The following is a 20988-nucleotide window of genomic DNA, read 5'->3' as shown; positions in this document are numbered from 1 at the left end:
AAAGCAGAGGCAGTATTAGATGTGAAGAATTACAAAGCAGTGATGTTTCGACAGCCAGTGTCTATTGAGCTCACCAGCTTGGGACATTACTGTGTGAGCATTCTAGATAAAAACATTACTGAGAACCAATGTGAGAATGAAGTACTAACTGTCACACAAAACATGACCATAGATGAGAAATGCAAAGTGTTGCTCAAATTTCACAAGCGGTTTGGACACGCTTCAATTGATAGACTTCAGAAACCGCTCAGGAGTTCAGGAAACAAAGATGCAGATTATTTTTTCATTCTAAGGCAGACAATTAATAGCTGTGAGATGTGCCAAAAGTTTAGAAAGCCCAAGCAAGCCTGTGGTTAGTCTGCCACTAGAATCTGAATAGAATGAAACAGTAGCTGTAGACCTACATGAACTGGAGCAAGGTATGTGGTATCTCTATATCAATGATCAGTGTAGGGTTCACACGTTTCGGTACTGGTAGCATTGTAAATACAAAGAGACTCTCAGAAAGAGTGAAAAAACTTGATTCCTGGATAAGTGTGCATAGCCCATCTCATTAAGTATTCTGTGGTAATGGTGATAAATTTAACAATGATGAATTCAGAGATATGGTAGAGAACTTTAACATTGAAACAAAGACAACAGTGGCATATAGTCCTTGCAGTAGTGGACTTCTGGAGCAGCACAATCAAACACTTTCTGAAATAATGCTGAAGATAAAGAAAAGCAATGGCTGTGATTGGAACACAGTCCTGACTGGGCTCTTATGGTGAAGAATACCATGAACAATGTACATGGCTACAGGGAGGTGTTTGGCCACAATCCAAACCCTCCCTCTGAACTGGTTGACAAACCACCTGCTCTAGTGGGCACTACAAGGAGTGAATGTTTTGGGAAACATATTTCAGCACTGTATGCACCAAGGAAACATTCACTGAAGAAGGCTGTTCAGAGAGAATTCGAAGAGCACTGAGGGCATAGGTCCATCCTACAAATGACAAATATGACACAGGGGACAAAGTATATTACAAAAGAGCAGACTGTACAGAATGGAAAGGCCCTGGAGTTGTTGTTGGTCAGGTTGGAGTTGTGGTATTTGAGAGATATGGAGGTACATAAGTGAGAGTACATCTATTCAGACTACGTAAAGCACAAACTGAAGACCATCAGAACTCCATGAAGAATGACAGAAAAAATGAAATGCACTTACCTGGCACAGGGTCACATAGAACAGACAGGAATGAGGAGAGCGCAGCTAAGGACACAACAGAGTCGCTCAACGGTGGCACAGACAGTGCAGAAGAGAGTGCAGTTGGGGACTCAACAGACTTGCCTGAACAGAAGTTATCATGTGCAAAGATAACTTGGAAGTTTCAGTCTTAAAACAGGACAAACTGTGAGATTTACAGTAGACAAAGGCGCTGGTATCTCATACAAAGCTGGAGTCTCAGGACAAGTAGGTAAAGCCCCTGGGAAAAACAGAAGTTGGTACAACCTGAATTACCTACAATGAGTCACAGTCACTGTTACTGCGTGGTCAGTTGGCATGCTACGTGTAGACAGACTTCATATAGAATCAGGTGTAGATCACGCTGGACCTTCTGAGAAATGTTAAGATGAAGATGTCCCAGTACCCAAATAGGTGTCATTTGAAATCAGCGAAACGGGATGAAATCAGAAGTTGGAGAAGTAATGGAGTGTTTGAGGAAGCCAGAGACATTGGCCTAAAGACAGCTTTTACAAGATGTGCGTGGAACCTGAAAGAAACCCAGACAAGAATTTTACCAAAAGCACACCTGGTGGCTAGAGGTTTTGAGGAATTGAACATAGAAGAACTCCGAAAAGATTCGCCAACATGTGCATCAGAGTCTCTCTGAGTACTTCTCTCAGTGATATGTCAAAAGCATTTGCAACCCTATTGCATGCACATAAAGTCCAAACTCTTACAGGGAATGGTGCTGCCACATAACATTTACATTAAACCCCCTCCTGAAGCCAGAAGCGAAGGAATAGTGTGGAAATTTAAAAAGTACGTGTATGGTCTAGCAGATGCATCATTCTACTGGTATAAAATAGTCAAGGAAATAATATTCAAAACAGGGGGAAAGATGTCACATGTGGATCCAGCTGTTTTTAATGCAAGATTCAGGATATCATGTGATTGGAGTACTTGCCTGTCATGTAGATGACTTTATATGGAGAGGCTCACAAAACTTTGCCACAACAGTAATCCATCAGCTAAAGGCAACCTTTCAGGTTGGATGGGAGGAACATGACAGATTCTGCTATGTAGGGATAGACATCTTTGCTGCTGATGGGATAGTACAACTGCACCAAGAAATCAGGAATCTTCAGACAATCCGCATGCAATCCTCATGTGCCACACAACAGGATGCACCCCCCAGTGAAGCTGAAGCTGAGCAACTTAGGTCAAAGATAGATCAGATTCTATGGGTGGCAAGGTAGAACAGACCCGACATCATGGTTGATGCCTTCAACTTGGCATCCAGAACAAAAAATGCCACAATACAAACTTTACATGAGACAAACAAGATACTGTGTAGAATTCAATCTGAAAAAGTAGTCTTGAAGTTTCAACAGCTTTGAAAAGATAGTTCACTGAGGCTCATTGTCTTTGGTGACACCTCACTTAAAAATCTTCCTGATGGAGATACTCAAGGGGTCATTTCATTGTACTGATGGGAGAAGAGGATAGATTTTCACCTCTCAATTGGCAATCAAAAAGAATTCAAAGAGCTGTACAGAGTACACTAGCAGGAAAAACCCTTGCAATGTCAGAAGGTATTGACAATGCTGTTTTTCTGGCCACACTCTATTCTAAGCTTTTCCATGGTGACTCAAAGTAGAACAGTCTACAAATAATTTGTGTCACAGACAACTACTCTTTGGTTGATGCCATCAAATCCAGCAAATCATTTACAGAGAAGAGTCTTCGTCTAGAGATAAGCAGCATCAAAGAACTTGTCCAAGTACAGAATATTCATCATGTGTCTACATCAAAGGAACAACTAGCTGACTGTCTCACGAAGAAGGGAGCCTTGGAGTCAAGAGTTGTACAGCACAGAAAGGGGGCCTTTGGCTGCTAAGTCTGGGCCAACCTTCAAGCACCCATCAGCACTTGTCATACACTGATCCTGTTTCATTCTTCCTGTATTCCAATTAACTCACCACAGAATCTAACGATCACTGACACACTGGGGCCAGAATCTAACGCTCATTGATATGTAAATGGCCAAAAAAGGTTCTTCTTAGTAACTTTTTTAAGTAATGGTAGTTATGAAATGACTGGAGTGTTATTAAAAACCCAATTAGAAATGGAAGAAATCTGCCACCCTTATCAGATATGGCTTTTTTTTTTGCCCCATCTACTCTGTTCCGTCAGAAGACAATTAGGGATAAAGAATAAATGCTGGCATTGCAACGCAAGTTCAGGCTTCATTTTTAATAATAGAACAGCTGATTGCACAATTCCACGAAGCTTCTATTGAAAACCATCAGTACTGACTCATTTGAGTGGACTGACTTCCTAAAGCTCATGGGATGCATGAACATTTTTGAAAAGATAAATAAGTGTCTTACAGTACCCAACATCAGACTGCATGCTAAAGGACAATATGTGCAGGAAATGTAGCATCTTTGTAGAGAAATGTACTTTCAAACAGTTTGACCCAAACAAGATTGATAACTAAGTCACTGGCTTTGCAACAAATGTCCAATTATAACCAAGGAGCAATTAACATCCTTTATTTTAATAGAACATTTGTCTTTTTTCCCAGTACTTATTTTATTGGCCAAGTACTGAAGGGGATTTTCCTTCTGGGTTCATTGGTTAATATGTAAATCTACTAATCATATTTATTAACCATAAAAAAATTTAGTTATGAATTAAATTGTGCTCAAATGTATTGCACTACAATATAAATTTTAAAGTTTATTAGTATGCTATAGTGGAAAAAACTATGGGTAAAGGAATATTAATATCTTTCTATTATGTTTAAGACTATCAAGTGATGCATGGAGAACATCAAAATGAATCAGAGCCAAACAAAAACCAAGCATCATCAGACAAGCCTCTCATGATCCTGCGCATTAGAACCTCCATACCTGGTAGTAATGTAACTATTCAGAATACACCCATACATCTACAGAAATCTGCAAGTCTTTGGTAACATTACAAATCTCCTCAAAGTTCTAATGAAGTTGAGCTGATAGCATGCCTACTACTCTATCCATCCAGTAAGGTTTAAAATATCTGGATACAACCTGTATATGAAAAGGAAGAAATATCCAATCTATTACCACTATGGTAGTTTACTCCCAATCATCAGGAACATTCTCAATTATCAGGAAAATTATGATAGGTGTCACTGATCATGATGATTAATACCCAGCATTAAGTCATCGATTTAGGTTCCACTTAGAAGATTCAACCTCAAATCAGATCACAAGACTTTTCTTTTAAATAAGACATTAATAGAAATGTAGAATTCCACTGAGACTTCAGGGCAGAATTCAAATGCAAGTAGCACAAAGGAACCCAGTAAAATTAGTGGCGATGGGTAAAAGGGGAATATTCTCCAGTTGCTGGATTTATACATGGGCTGAAGGAAACTTATTATTAATGGACAACAGTTATCTCAGGTAAGAACATCTCTACTAAAACCCTTCAGGACAGCAGCTTAATTCTAATCATCTCTGGTTGCTTCTTCAACAACCTATTCAATTAAAAGGACAAGTTTAAAGCTATTTGCCAACCACAAAATTTAATTACATTCCTAATTACTCATAAATACAGATTTGAGAAAAGCTCAGGCACTGAAGATACTGCAACAGCGGATTGCTCAGTTTCCAATTCGAGCACTTTATTGGAAACACAAGGCAGAAACAGTAGTGAGTTACTCCCCATTGTCTGGAAGAACACAGTTTTAGCAATGCTGCAAAGGCATAAAGGTACAGTGTGTGGGGGGGGGGGTTAAGACATTCTGTTACATTGGGAGCTATTTAAAGTTTACCATTGGAGTACTGTGGGTTCAAGTACACACCATGATAAACTGCCAACAATTTTTCAGCAATCATTAAATTCTACAACCTCAAAGGACAACAGCAGCAAAATCACAGGAAATCAAGATAATTTCCAAGTCACACAACCTCCTGATAGTTATGAATTAACAATATTTCCTTTGCCAATGAATGAAATTCATGGACCTAAATTTAAACAGCAGCATTAGAGGAGCAATTGCCAACATAAGACATAATCCACAGCAGTTCAGAAAGGTCTGGCAGCTTCTCAGAGGCACAGAGGGACTGAAAACCAGTAGTTGTTTGAGAGAAGCAAACATAATGCAATTTTTACTTGGTGGTCTCTTAGTAAAGTATTCATAGTGGTATAAAGAACAACTCTTACACTATCTTTACAACCATCCAAACGGATGGTTGTAAATTCAACAGTGACTACTTGAAGATGTTGGTGGACACATTGACAATTTCCTCATTGTTAATCTGAAAGCATAATCAACAGTAACAGCTCAGCTGTTAAAGTCAACCAGCAAGCACTTTTCCCATTGTTATGAGTCAGGGAAATCATTAGAACAATCTTCATTGGTGGGATTTTGCAATACCCAAGATGCTATTACAAGCTTTTAAAAAGTGCATTAATATACTTAATGCAATCTATAATAGAATCCAAATCCTATGTACAATGTTATATTTTGTTTAAATGTACATTTGGGAAAGTATCATTTGGTTTTCTCAATTTCGTGACTACACTCACTTGAATGAAATTATTTATATCCAATTTAACACTGAGTGCAAATAACCAAAACATGTTTGCAACACATTGCATGTTTGCTTTTTTTCATTAAAATAAATTACATTAACAAATGATGCAATAAGCTATTAGTACCAAGAGATTTGTTTTAATTCTGAAAACAGAAAACCAAAGGCCTATTACAACTGATAATACTTAACACTACATTTATCATTCCATATTGGCATTTACTTTAAATACAAATAAAACAGAAATTTCCATGGAGTTAAACAGATCTTTTGTCCTTCTACAAATGTAGCAATGAGCATATAGATTACCGTTTTGGCCCCAGTGAGGAATTATATACAGAATTAAAAAGGCTAAAACCTGACTGACATTTGCAGCTTGACTAAGTTGCGTTGTGAGATAACTAAGGAACAAAGGAGTGCTTGTTGCATGAGAAAGCTGTTTTTGTGTGACCACTAATCAAGGATGTCTGGCAATAATCACAGTACTATGTGATAACAAATGTTTAACAAGCAGCCCCAGGCAGTGTTTGAGGCTCAATTTCAGATTTTCCAGGCTCTATGAGCGGGGACTCTGTAGTATCAACTGAGACACAAGCTTGCTAATAAACAGTATGTAATTTTAAGTAAACTGTGTTTAATAATTATTCCCTGGGTCTGAACCTAAAGTCCTCTGGTAGAGAGGCAGATCAACACCAACAGGTCATACTCTCAGTTATACTCCTGCTTTTTATGTAGTTAGAAAGCACCCATGAATGTTTTTGAGTTTATTAACCAGTTTTTTAAAATATAAATTTTACTTCTACATTTTTGTTGCATTAAGGTTTTATAACATAAATAAGCTTTGTTTTTATGCATCTTGCCATCCAAAGGCTTGGCAGTCCCACTCCTTTTCATTGTGGGAGTATGTCAACCCTTCAGCCCCTACAATCTATTGTTTAATAGATTGCTCAATAAAGTGATTAGGAAGGCTGGCTTGTTATAGGAGTCAAAATGGACAGACTGAAGGCTGTAGTAGAACAAAGTACCTTACAGAAAATCCTGGCAATTCTGGACAATGTTTCCTACCCTTTGCATGTCACCTTGGATGAACAGAGGACCACTTTCAGTAATAGACTAAGACAACTGCGCTGCTCCAAAGAGTGCTCTATGAGGTCATTCTTACCCTTGGCCATTAGGCTCCATAATCAATCAACCTTTAGCTGGGGAAGTGATGGCCCCACTTCTGTTAGACTGTTTGAGGTAACTTATTTTTTATTCTTACTTCTCTCCTAATCTTTGTTATTTGTGCACTTGTAATGCTAATGTGACACTGTAATTTCCCTTGGGATCAATAAAGTATCTGTCTAAATACCCCTTACTGCACTGAAACGGATTTATCTTCAAACTTCTATTTCCAGCCCACTTTTGCACATCTTAAAATCTAGTACATAAGCTCTGGGTTTTCAATGATTCTGCTTTCACAAAGCAACTTCAATTTGTGATTTTAATAACGTAGCTGCTTCTTGTGCAGCTACAGAAGAAAATCATAGAATCATACAGCATGGAAACAGGCCAGCCAGCCCAACTCAACCATACAGATAATACACATACAAGAGAAAATCTGCAGATGCTGGAAATCTGAGCAACACACACAAAATGCTGAAGGAACTCAGCAAGCCAGGTGCATCTATGGAAGAAAAGTACAGTTGATGTTTCTGGCCAAAACCCTTCGGCAGGGTTTTTTTTTGACAAAACATTTCTTTTTTGAATGAAAGCTGAGTAAAACATTTTGAAAATGAAATCATATATGGCATGTCATTGAGATGCATGATATGAGATACAAGAGGCACCAATGTTACAAATAAAAGATATGGAAAACAGTGGTGTTTTCTCAGTAGTGTTACTTCAGATGAACTATTGGCCAGGATACAGGTAACTCCTTTTGAAACTGTGCTATAGAATGTTATGTCCAACTGAGGAAACATATAATGCCCACTGCTGCCTTGTGGTATCTCATTTCTTTGAAGCAGAATTACTGGAGAACTGCATGAATCTCCTGACTCAAGGAATAAAATCTACCTACTGTGTCATGATTTAACTTCCAGCAAAGATGCAACCAAGTACAATTGTGTCTGACAATGAATCACCAAATAGACCAGTAATTCATTACCCAACCATATGTTATGTCAATAAAATATTCCAGTAAGTGATGCTTAACACAGGCCAAAGCACTTCAGGTACATTAGGATCTTCTGAAAAAGCATTAATTTGAAATTTCCAGTAGCTCATCAAAAATGAGAAAAATTATGAAATATAACAGAGCTGAGAAGACATGACTATAAAGTAAAGAAGATTTCATGTTATTAACATGGATAGAGAGGTAATTAGCTAACAGAAAGATGATGATGCATTTGGACTCAGCGGCCTCTCCAGAGCCAACCAAAGGTGTTTTTTTTTTTTAAATTTTCTTAAAATATCTTTTTTATCATCGCAAGACATCTCCAAGAACTTCAGGTACTGCAGATCTACCCCATCAGTGAGCTGCTCATAGGCAGAGGAGCTTGACATGGTGCAGACCATGTTGCTGCCTGCTACAGCAAGGCATCAGAGTTGGTGCACAAAGGCAGCATGCAGTGGGCAATTGTCTTGGACGTTTCTCTTGCAATCACAAGACCCTGCGGGATATTGATAATGTAACATGCTGCAGACCTGTTTCCTTTATTTGGCAGCACAACAGACAGTGGGGGTGCTGCATGGCCTCAGTTGTAGTGAGGACTAGGCCTCAAACCACAGGCTTGCCTGCTGCTGTTCAGAAGAGGAGGTGCTGGAGACTCTGTAGTGTGGCGTCCATGCTCAATTTGGGGCTGGACTCTCCCATCAGTGATATATATACACACACACACATACACACACACACTTTCTTTCGCATGACTGTATGCATGCTCACTGTCTTGAATGTGCTCCATCTGTTTTACACCTTAGCCCCAGAGAAACACTGCTTCACTCGGCTGTATTCATATATGGTTGAATGATAATTAAATGAATTTGCATTTGATTTTAAAACAAACGGTCTGCCATCTGATATCTGAATGGACATTGAACCCATTAGCATTACCTCACTACTTTTTTATTTCTATCGTCGCACTACTTATTTAATTTAATTTTACTATATATATGTAATTCACAGTACAATTTTCTATTATTGTGTTGCATTGTACTGCTACCGCAAAGGTAACAAATTTCACGACATATGCCGGTAATATTAAACCTGATTCTGATTCTACCACTAAACTCATCTTTATCTCCCCCTCCACCACGCTCTGCTTTCTGCAGGGATGGCTCCCTCTGTGATTCAGTTGTCCATTCGTCTCTCCCCACTAATCCCCCTCCCGGCACTTATCCCTGCAAGTGGCCAAAGTGCTATACCTGCCCATTCACCTCCTTCCTCACTTCAATTCAGACCCCTAAACAGTCCTTCCAGGTGAGGCAATATTCACCTGTGAATCTGTTGTATTCGGTAGTCCTGATACGTCCTCCTCTATGTTGGTGAGACTCATCGTAAATACAGCACCTCCACCCCATCTTCCAAAAGTGGCATTTCCTGGTGACCAACCATTTTAATTTATATTTCCATCCCCATTTTGATATGTTGGTCCACAGCCTCCTCTTCTGCCACGATGAGGCCACTCTCAAGGTGGATGAGGAACACTTCATATTCCATCTGGGTATCTTCCAACCTGATGGAATGAACATCAATTTTTCCTTCCGGTAATTTTTCCCCCTCCCCTTTTCCCTATTCTGGCCTCTTCCCTCTTCTCATCTGCCTATTACCTCCCGCTGGTGCACTTCCTTCTTCCTTTTTTCCCCATGGTCCACTCTCCTCTCCAATCAAATTCCTTCCTCTTGACCCTTTACATTTCCCACTCAGCTGGCTTCACCTATCACCTTCAAGCTATCCTCCTTCCCCTAACCACATCTTTTTATTCTGGCCTCTTCCCCCTTCCTTTCCAGTCCTGAAGAAGGGTCTTGGCCCAAAATGTTGACTGTTTATTAATTTCCATAGAGGCTGCTTGACCTGCTGAATTCTTCCAGCATTTTGTGTGTGTTCATAACTCTTTACCAACCTGCTGCTGCTGCTCTCTGACAATAAAGGATGATGACAAGATCCTGGAAAACAAGTTCATGTTTATTGTCATTCAACTGCATACATGTATACTACCAAATGAAACAACATTCCTCTGGACCAAGGTGTACAACACAGTGCATATACTGTAACTCACATGCAACACACAAAGTAATATTACCACAAATAAAATTACAAATAATAATAATTCCAGAATAAATTAACAAATGATAAAATATATTCCAGAATACCATAAATTCAAAATGGCCATTTCCCAGTTTTCACTCTCACCCCATACCTCTTGATGAAGGCAGATATCAGTGATGAAATTCACAACTACCTTTAACGTACTAGCATTGCCTTTGGTGATTAATACAAAGAGTATTTAAAGATCAAGACCCCAGAATCTGCACAGAACTTATGATCTACTGGCCTTCAGTGACCCTTTCTTCACACACACTTCTGAAACCTGGACAACCTAGAGCAAGCACCGGAAAATTATCACTAACGCTGTTTCTCCAAACTTACAAAAAAGATATATGAAATAATGGCACCATCCTCTCTCATACCAAGTCCCCACTAGTAAGGCCCCCACTATTTTCAGCCAGTGAAATTCAGCATATTTGGTTAATAGTAACTAGGGTTAATTAGCAAGGACCAATAAAAAGAAGTGAGGTTTGAGCAGAATAGTCATTGTATGTGTGGACAGTGTTAGAGTGGTCAGGTTTGGTTGAGAACAGGAACAGGCTAGAACTCAATTTAAGAAGTTCAAGGCATAACAAGTGTAGGCAGGATGGTAATTCAGGCAGTGAAATGCTCCTCCCATGAGACGTGGGATTTGAGGGTACCTAACCTGATTACTACATCTGCAGGAAGTGCACCCAACTTCAGCTCCTGGCTGACAAGATCAAAGATGGACTCAGGTCCATCTGGAAGGCTGAAAACTTCAGGGATGAGTCTTCTTCTGAGGTGGTCGCACCCACAGTGCAGGCTTCAGAGGGGTGACCACCAGGAAGAGTAAGCAGTCAGTACAGAGTTCCCCAGTGACCATTCCCCTCAGCAACAATAGCCCTTTGGACACTGCTTGGGTCATGACCTATCAGGGCATAACAGCAGCAGCAAAAGCCAGGCCAGTGGCACTGGCCAACTCTGAAGCTCAGCAAAGAAAGGTAAAGTCAGGCAGAGCAGTAATGATAGAAGACTCGATAGTTAGAGGGACGGTCAGGAGATTCTGTGGCTGCAAAAGAGAAGTCAGGAGGTGTGTTCAGATCCAGGATGTCTCAGAGCAGCTGCAGAAGGTTCTCAAGAGGGAGGGTAAGCAGCCAGAGGTATGACTTGGTGCTTTTCTCTACAGCTAACCTCCTTACACAATCAAGTTCTTGTGCTCTAATTAGGACGGGGGGGGGGGGGTATTAACTATTTTATTTCAGTCATTTTCGGGATTTAAATGTTGCTTACTTGAATTACTGCAGTCATTCTGGTGTAGATATTCCAACAGTACTATAGGGTAGGAGATTATAGGACTTAGTCTGAAGGATATATTCCCATGTCAGAATACTGTGCAACTGGGAGGGGAACTGGGTGGTGTTCCCATGTGCCTGAAGCCTTTGTCCCCCTTGGTGGTAGAAGCTGTGGATTTGTAAGGTGCTTTGGATTAGTATAGACGTGCAATGGCAGTGCAAAATGTAGATAGTACATACTTGAGCCACTGTGTTTCAATGATGTAAGAAGTGAATGTTTAGTAACACACACAAAACGCAGCAGGAACTCAGCTAATCAAGTAGCATCTATGGAAGTCATGATGAAGGGTCTCCGTCCAAATTATCATCTGTCTATCTCCCTCCATAGATGCTGCCTGACTTGCTGAGATCCTCCAGCATTTTGTGTATGTTGCTCAAAAATCTCCAGCATCTGTTTAATCCCTTGTGCAAGTAAATGGTGGATGGTGTACCAATAAAGCAGGCAGCTTTGTCTTGAATAATGAATGCTTCCTGAATGGTGCTGGAGCTGCATACACTTGGGCAAGTGGAGAGCATTTCATAATACTCCTAACTTGAACTATATGGATTGTCCATCACCTTCCTCCTTCTGGTTCCCCACCTGCTTCCCTTCAATCCATCATGTACTGTTCTATCAATTTCCTAACTGTTCAGCCCTTTGCTCCTCTCACCTATCAGCTCCCCAACTTCTCACAGTATTTACTGTTCCACCACCACCACCACCCTCCTGTCTTCCCCCTCTCACTTGGAGTCACCTATCATCTTACTGGCATGTGCTCTTTCCCTCTCCCCCTCCCCTTTTATTCCGGCTTCTGCCTTCCTCCTTTCCAGTTCTGATGAAAGCACAAAATGTTAAATGCTTATTTTCCTCCATAGATTCTGTCCGATCTGCAGAGTTCCTCCAGCATTTGTATGTTACTCAAGATTTCCAGCATTTGCAGTCTCTCATGTCTCCAGTTACTGCACTAAGTTTAGGATTCTAACCTTGGACTGTCCACATGCACTTTCCCTACTCTGGCCTAACAACCCTCTTTATAAATTTGAATGATTTCCATTTGATTATCTTTCACGATTCCTATTGTCTTTTCTAAATCAAACAGTGCCACCCTTTTCACGTGTTCTTGATGACTGCAACCATTCTGCATTGGTATTACTTTTCAAAGATTTTTTTTTGCACTTTAATCCACAGTATGTATTTATGCCATTTTTGTTTTAATACAGAGATAAGACAGAAAATTCTACTCTCATTTTAATCAATTTTGTGGACAACATGAAATTAGGAGATTGTTACTGATATTCAAGAAGGTTATCATAAATTACAGGGGGATCTTGATCTATTAGGGAAATGGACAAAGGAGTAGCAAATGAAATTTCAATACAGATAAATGTGAGGTGATGCATTTTGGATACAGCACTGGAATGATACTATTAATGGCAGGATACGAGGGAGTGTAATGGAATAGAAGGATTCAGGAGTACAAGTGCAGAGCTTTTTAAAAGCTACATCAAACATGGACAGTGTGGTGAAAAGGGCATTTAGCACACACCGGCCTTCATCAGTCCGACATTGACTATAGGAATTTGAACATTATGTTGTAGTTGGACAAGTCATTAGTAAGGCCACACTTTGGATTACTGTGTACAGTTTTGGCTGCCTTATTATAAGAAATGATTGAAGTGGAAAGAGTGCTTAGAAGATGTACAAGGATGTCACCAAGACTAAAAGGCCTGAGAAATAGAACGGGGTCGGTCAGATTAGGTCTTAATGCCTTGGAATGAAGGAGAATGAGGAACAACTATGCAAGTGTTCACTATTATGAGAGGCGTAGATAAGGTGGATACCAGCACTCTTCTCCCACCACCCCCAGAGTAAGCAAGTCCAGAACTAGGAGGAAATAGGTTTAGGGTCATGGGGGCAAAATTTAGAAGAGCCTAAGGGACAACTTTTTCATGCTGAGTGTGGTGAGTATAAGAGTGAGCTGCTAAAGGAATAGTTGATCAGGTACTATAATATCATTAAATAAGCACTTGGGTAAGGGCAAAGTTTGGAGGGATAGGGGCCAAATGCCAGTTGTTGGGTACAGCTGCATGGCTCCATGGTTAGCTTGGGCTTACTGGGCGTAAGTGCCTGTATCTGGTCTATCACTAAGTTTCTAAGGGGTCGGATTTTTGATGCAATTCCACCAAAATTCAGCTTCAGCTTTTTATTTTCTTGTTTGCATTTGCCATCCTGTATTGCTACTTTAAACAAATACTGGAGATACTCAACAAAGAAGAACAGTGCACCTAAAACATTCACTTTGTTCCACTCTCCACAGATACTGCCTGGCCTGCTGAGTAGTTTCAGCACCATGTTCTTATTTCAAATTTAGAGCATCTCTGCATCATTGTTTCTTGAGTTGTGAGTATGTCACTAAAATTCTTTTGACCTCAAACCTATTGTACTTATTCTGGAAACAAAAAAAACTACAAATGCTGGAATCTGAAGCAATAAATAGCTGGAGGCATTCTGTGGGACTAGTAGCATCTGTGGAAGCAAAGAGATGGTCAACATTTTGTGCTGAGACCATGAATTAAAGGTCAAAACATTCTGAAAATTCAAGTTCAAAGTAAATTTATTATCAAAGTACAACCTGGAGATTCATTTTCTCGCAGGCACACTCAAGAAATGCACAATAAAATAGTAACCATAAAAAAAATTAACGAAAGCCCACACTAACCTGAGCGTTCAACCAATGTGCAAAAAGCAACTAAGTGCAAATACTAAATAAATAAATATTGAGAACATGAGATGAAGAGTCCTTAAAAGTGAGTCCATAGGTTGTGGGACTATTTCAATGATGGCACAAGTGAAGTTGAAGCAAGTTAACCCCTTTGGTGCAAGAGCCTGATGATTGAGGGGTAAGAATAGTTTCTGAACATGGTGGCGGTGAGTCCTGAACTCCTGTATCTTCTTCCTGACGAAAGCAGCAAGAAGAGAGCATGTCCTGGGTGGTGTGGGTCCCTAATTACGGATGCTGCTTTCCTGTAACAATGTTTCATGTAGATGTGCTCAATAATGGAGAGGGCTTTACCCGCAATGGACTGGACCATATCCATTACTTTTTGGAGGATTTTTCCATTCAAAGGCATTGGTGTTTCCATACCAGGCTGTGATATAGCCAGTCAATATATTCTCCACTACACATTTATAGAAATTTGTCAAAGCTTTAGATGTCATGCCAAATCTTTGCAAACAGTGATATTAGGCTAACTGTCCAGTGTTTTTCTGTTTTTATTAAAAAGAACTCATTTTCTTTCTAAATAAAGGACCAGTATTAGCTGTCAGGAGTTTTCAGTTAATTCAGCCCCACCCTTCACTGATGAATATCTTAATTAAAGTATAATGGTGTTTCAACTTCTTATGTAGCCTTTTCTAGTACTTACATATAGATTTTAATATTGCTAAATATGATTTATTCAAATATCCTACTCCCACATCTCCCAACTTTCCACCTCTAATGCTACAACTTATCATTTATATACTGCTTTTAATGGATGAATGCTACCAAACAAAATTTGAAATTTGTCCAGATGAACAAATGCTTGGTCGAGAGAGTTTTAAGGAACATCTTTCGAGTAAAGGGAAGGGAGGAAATTACAGGACTGACTTGACTGTAGGTACCCCCATCAGAGGACTACGACACTGCAGGAAGTTGTCAGGATAGTGGGTGAAGGCAAGATATTACCTTAAAATTTAGATTTTAAAACTCAGACACTGGTCAACGATTAGCCAGTGTACAGGTTACATGCACCCAAGTTTTGGATGCTGCAGTACAATAGATGAGAGGTACAGTAATTCCAAAGAAAAAGGTTAAGTTTCATTTTCTGTGAAAGCCACAATAAAACTATTAATCTTTCAGGGAAAGAGTAATGCAAAATTATTTAATTTTCTCATTATTTGCTTATACTTATCCTATTAATCTTCTTGGTAAGTACCAAGGAGTATCCCTGATAACTTCAAGGTAAAGTAATTGTTGTTACCAGTGAGGTAATTCTGTAATCATTTATGGTCCATACCTATTTTAGACCATAAGACCGTAAGACAAAGGAGCAAAAGTCAGCCATTCGGCCCATTGAGTCTTCTCCGCCATTTTATCATGAGCCGATCCATTCTCCCATTTAGTCCCACTTGTCTTCTCACCATAACCTTTGATGCCCTGGCTACTTAGATACCTATCAATCTCTGCCTTAAATACACCGAATGACTTGACCTCCACTGCCGCCTGTGGCAACAAATTCCACAGATTCACCACCCTCTGGCTAAAAAAATTTATTTGCATCTCTGTTCTGAATGGGCGCCCTTCAATCCTTAAGTCATGCACTTTCGTACTAGACTCCCCCACCATGGGAAACAACTTTGCTACATTCACTCTGTCCATGCCTTTCAGCATTCGAAATGTTTCTATGAGGTCCCCCCTCATTCTTCTAAACTCCAAGGAGTACAGTCCAAGAGTGGTCAAACATTCCTCATATGTTAACCCTCTCATTCCCAGAATCATTCTAGTGAATCTTCTCTGAACCTTCTCCAACGTCAGCACATCCTTTCTTAAATAAGGAGCTCAAAACTGCACACAGTACTCCAAGTGAGGTCTTACCAGTGCCTTATAGAGCCTCAACATCACATTCTTGCTCCTATACTGTATTTCCTCTAGAAATGAATGCCAACATTGCATTTGCCTTCTTCACCACCGACTCAACCTGGAAGTTAACCTGCACGAGGCCTCCCAAGTCCCGTTGCATCTTAGAACCTTGAATTCTCTCCCCATTCAAATAACAGTCTGCCCACTTATTTCTTCTTTGTTTATTTTGTGCATGTACAAAGTATTTTTTTTATATTCTTTTTATTCCTTCATAATTGCTATAATTCCTTTTTGTCCTCTTTTTCTAAACTTCATCTTTGCTCATCCTCTCCTTTATTGGCCTTGTGTATGCCTATTCCTTAATTTCAAATTAGCCTCCAACTCTTTATTCATTATTTCCTAGTTTATGCCTTTGGCAGAATTTATTTGTCTTTGACTCATTGGCTTTTCTTAAATAATTTCAAGAGCTGTTCTAAGGAATTGATAATTTTTATCAATTTGCATTTCCCAGTTCCATTCTCATTTTCTGTGACTTGTATCCCCCACTTCTATCTTGTACTGTTTTTGCCTTGTATGTGCCTCTCTCAGCTTTCTCAAACCTTAAATTGTGATCAGATTTGCTTGGATGATTCCTTTAATTACTTAATTTATAAACTTTTTTTTCCATCTATAAGATTGCAAATGATGCCATCTTAGAGGTAATTGACTTCAAGATGTGGGGTGCTGCACATGTTCCTGTCTTCATCAACAAAGCTGAAGCTGAGAGTTTTAAGTTCCTTTGACTAAACATCATCAAAGCTCGTCTTTGCCAAAGCAGGAAAGTTCACCAACACCTCTACTTCCTCAGGTGGTTGAAGAAATTTGGTATATTCCTGTCAACCCTTACCCACTTTTATTGACGCATCATAGAAAGCATCCTATCTGGATGCATCAAAGCTTGATACAGTGACTGTTCTGCTTGTGACCAAAAGAAACTGGAGAGTTGTGTAAACAGCTGAGCACGTCACAAAACCAGAGTGCAGAGGAGATTTACGAGGATGTTGCCCAGATTGGAGGGTGCACCTTATGAGAATAGGTTCAGTTTACTAGGCCTGTTCTCCTTGGAGCAACAGAGGATGAGAGGTGACCTTATAGAGGTATACAAGATGATCATGTGGATAGCCAGAGACTTTTTCCCAGGGCTGAAATGGCTAACGTGAGGGGGTATAGTTTTAAGGTGCTTGGAAATAGGTACGGAGGGAATATCAGAGGTAAGTTTTTCACACAGAGAGTGGTGGGTGCGTGGAATACGCTGCTGGCGGATGCAATAGGGTCTTTTAAGAGCCTCTTAGATAGGTACATGAAGCTTAGAAAAATAGAAGGCTGTGCTCTAGGGAAATTCTAGACAGTCTCTAGAGTAAGTTACATGGCTGGCACAGTATTGTGGGCGAAGGATCTGTAATGTGCTGTAAATTTCTATGTTCTATGTTCAGCCTTTCTTCATGGACTATCTATAGTTCTCACTACATCAGTAATGCAGCCAGAATAATCAAAGACTAAACCCACCCTCGACATTCTCTCTTCTACCCTCTTCCATTGGACAAAGTACAAAATCTTGACAACAGCTGCTACTAAGCTCTAGGACAGCTTCTAGTCCACTATTATAAGACTATTCAACGGTTCCTAGAACAAACTCTTGACTTCATAATCTACCTCTCAATGTTGTTGTACCTTATTGTCTACCTGCACTGCACTTTCTATATAGATGCTGCAGTTTGCTCTGCATTCTGTGATTATTTTCCCTTGTACTATCTGAATGTGCTTTGTAATGATTTGATCTGTATGAACAGTAAGCAAGACAAGCATTTCACTATACCTCAGCATATGTGGCAATAAGCCAATTCCAGATACAATGGTACCCTTCCTTCTTTGACATTCTTGAAAACTTGGCAAGAATATAACCTTTTAGACAGGTCAAATCCAATATATTGGTATCACTTTAAATAAGCCAATGGAAGCAGGAAAACATCAGTGTTTACAGATACAATCCATGCCATAGTCACAAGCCACATGACACTTAATATTCAGGGGAAACATGGGTTGGTGCCAACCATAGCACACACTGCTGTTGTTCCTAGAACAAATAAACTGATCCACATACAATATTCTTTGTAAACTATGGGGTAGATCCCATCGTCGTAGCCCAATAAATTTCCATATTTACATTTAAAGGTGTCTATTATCCTGGCTGAAATACAAAACTTCTGTTTCCCTGTTTCAAATTGCATCCAATTTTAAATGTTGCTTGAAATAGAATGGGTGCAATCAAGTCTCAAATATAAACAGTAATTGACAATTGCTCAAGTTTATTTTAATATTGTAAACACCTGCAGCACATTCCCATGCAAAAAGCATTAGGAAATCCTGAAGTTTAAGTAATTTGAAGTCATTTTGATTAATGTTCAAAGTACACGTGGTAATACAAAATTCTAACTACAGATGACAATATCAAATGCAACTACCATAATTAGAATCACAGCCAAAAAGACAGAAAATAATAAAAATAAAACCTAGGCAAAGATATTGCAAATTAAAAGAATTACCCTGCATCTATTCACAAGATGCATTCATCCTTCTTCCACATTAGTTACCTCGATCCTACAAAGAAAAACTTTTTCTATAGAAAATGCCCAAAAAGCTCAGCAGGTCAGGCAGTATAGGTGGTAAAAGACTTCATCTGAAATGTTAACAGCCTGGCCACTGAGTGCTTCTAGCATTTTCTACTTTTGCTTCAGATTTCTAGTATCAGGTCTAATTTTGATTTTCAACCCAGTTACCCAAATCTTTTCTTGAAACTTTGATAAACAAATTCATATGCTTCGCACTATACATTAAAAACTTTCCTACTTTAAACAATCAAATTAAATAAATTACAGTGCACTATGTGACATGCAAACTGCATGACGCCAGCGGGCACTGTATAAAGCTTATTTCAGAACAATTCAGACCCGATCAAAAAGCGTTACTGCATTTAAAGGAGGAGAAAGCAAGATAGCAAAATATAAAAGAAACATATTATTTTTTAAAGATACGTTTGTCCATCGGTCCAAATTAAAATACAAAGATACTTAATGATAAGAGAAATGCGACTCACTGGTTAAAATAAGATTATCAAGCCCAACAAATAGCTCCCAAATGGACTGCACCTGTTCTCCAACGGTAAATACAGGCAAATAAATCTCAAGCCCACGCACATGTACGTTGCGAGTGGACTAATCCTTCACGGCGCTCTTTGTCTGCAAATGGTGGTGGGGAAATTAATTTCCCTTCGCTTTAAAAAACGTTTGGTGCGAACAAAGCTCCTGTCAGAAGCAGGCGAAACCCCAGCCACACGTCACCGCACAAGCGGCCGGGTACAGTACCAGCAAACCGCGGCAGCACAAACACTTGGCGCCGCCTCCCGGGGAGGGCCGGCTCATCCCTGCCCGGCACCCGGCGATAATTTTACCTCTGGCCGCCCGGCGGACGTAGACTTGCACCCTGCTCCGGGACGGTGCCGGTCTCCCGGTGCTTCTCCCATTATCCTGCAGTCGCCATGTTTCCCAGTGTGTATACGATGAACATCCGGGGTGCGCGAGGAGGAGGAGGGGGCGGGCAAGAGGGGTGGGGTTGGGCACAAAGGAAGGGGCTAATTGCAAAGGGCTGGGCAAGAGGGGTAGGGCCCGGTGTAAAGTGGTGGGCGTGAGAGGAGGGGCTGGGTGAAAAACCTGGGCACTAAGAGAGGGATATGGCAGGAGGGAAGGTGCCATGTGCAAATGGCTAGGCAAGAGAGTAGGGGCTGGAGGAAAAGGAATGGAGGGGCCATGTGGGGAAGAGTTGGGTGCCAAGGACAGTCGGAAAATGAGGGGCACAATGATGTGCCTATGAAGCACAGCAGAGCATGAGGGAAACTGTTGGGCGTGAGAGGAGCAGCAATGATTGAAACCGAGGAGGAGGAATGGACACAGATGTAGGGGATAGGTGGAGCATGTGGACTGGAGACATTGGGCAGGCCAGAAGGAGAGAGATGGGGCTGAGCAAAAGCATCTGGATGAGTTACATGGAAGAGTGGACACGTAGCCTTGCTATTGGTGTTGGGTACATTTGGTGGTGGGAGAACTAAAGGAGGAGATAGAAATTAAAGGAGCACCCATCACAAGGGGAGCAACCAAGTAAGGTTAAGGATTGAGCGAACAGCAAGACAAAAGGGAAGGAGGAGGGTCAGGTGAGCAGTGAGCATGGGTGGGACAATGAAGGAGAGAAATGGCTTAGCACCAAAGCAGGGTGGATATAAAACAGGAAAGGTGGTGATGAATGGAAGATCGCAGGAATATGGAAAGTTAGGAATTGGCTGTACAAAGTCAAAAGAGCTGGGAAGAGGGAGAAAATGTACGTAAGAGAGGCAAGGCAAATGCAGATTGGGGCTGGACCCATGCTGAGCCGCTGGGAACAAGAGAATTGGATGGGAACTTGGTTAGTGGATGGATGTAGAACAAGGTTCAATAAGGAGACAATGGATGGTGAGGGCTTGATGAAATAGCAGAGACTGAGCACATGGGGAAGTGATAGGTATGAGGCACCCAGAGAAGGGAGGAACACAAGAGGAGAAACCAGGCTCAAGATAAAGGACATGTCTCTCAGCAGGAGGAGAAAGGACTGGGTCTGCAGGCAAGAGCCAGGGTGGTGAGGGATTTCTGGCAAGGTGGATGCTCTGCAAGAGGGGGAATATTGGGTGACATGGCCTGATGCTGGAGCTGGTGCACGAGGAGGGTTCGGACACATGCGAGTGGTGAAACACTGGGAGGATCTGAGGGGTTATTCTGGGCATGGAGGAGGGAGCTGGGCAGAAGGGGGCTGTCAAACACGGGTACCTGGTGGCAACATCTGGAAGTGTCAGGGCACATTTGTAGAAGGAATTGGTAGGTAGCACTGTGAATCAAGGCATGCACAATTC

The 20988-nt window shown here is 40.6% G+C and overlaps 1 protein-coding gene across 5 annotated transcripts in view; it reads right to left on the bottom strand.

Moving 5' to 3' along the window:
* Positions 1-19614, bottom strand: part of LOC140730612 (serine/threonine-protein kinase PAK 5-like) — a 225643-nt gene extending 206029 nt beyond the window's left edge. For 2 of the 5 annotated variants that reach the window (XM_073051301.1, XM_073051306.1), the window contains exon 1: positions 19504-19614. The gene's annotated coding sequence lies outside the window, so the exon portion shown is untranslated. Of the gene's footprint in view, positions 1-19149; positions 19426-19503 lie in introns of those variants that run through there. The other 3 variants (XM_073051305.1, XM_073051302.1, XM_073051304.1) reach the window with 3 other exon arrangements.
* Between the last annotated feature and the right edge of the window lie 1374 nt (positions 19615-20988).

The sequence above is a fragment of the Hemitrygon akajei genome, chromosome 7 (genome assembly GCF_048418815.1).
Source record: "Hemitrygon akajei chromosome 7, sHemAka1.3, whole genome shotgun sequence".
NCBI lineage: Eukaryota > Metazoa > Chordata > Chondrichthyes > Myliobatiformes > Dasyatidae > Hemitrygon > Hemitrygon akajei.
This window is presented reverse-complemented; position numbering and strand designations above follow the sequence as displayed.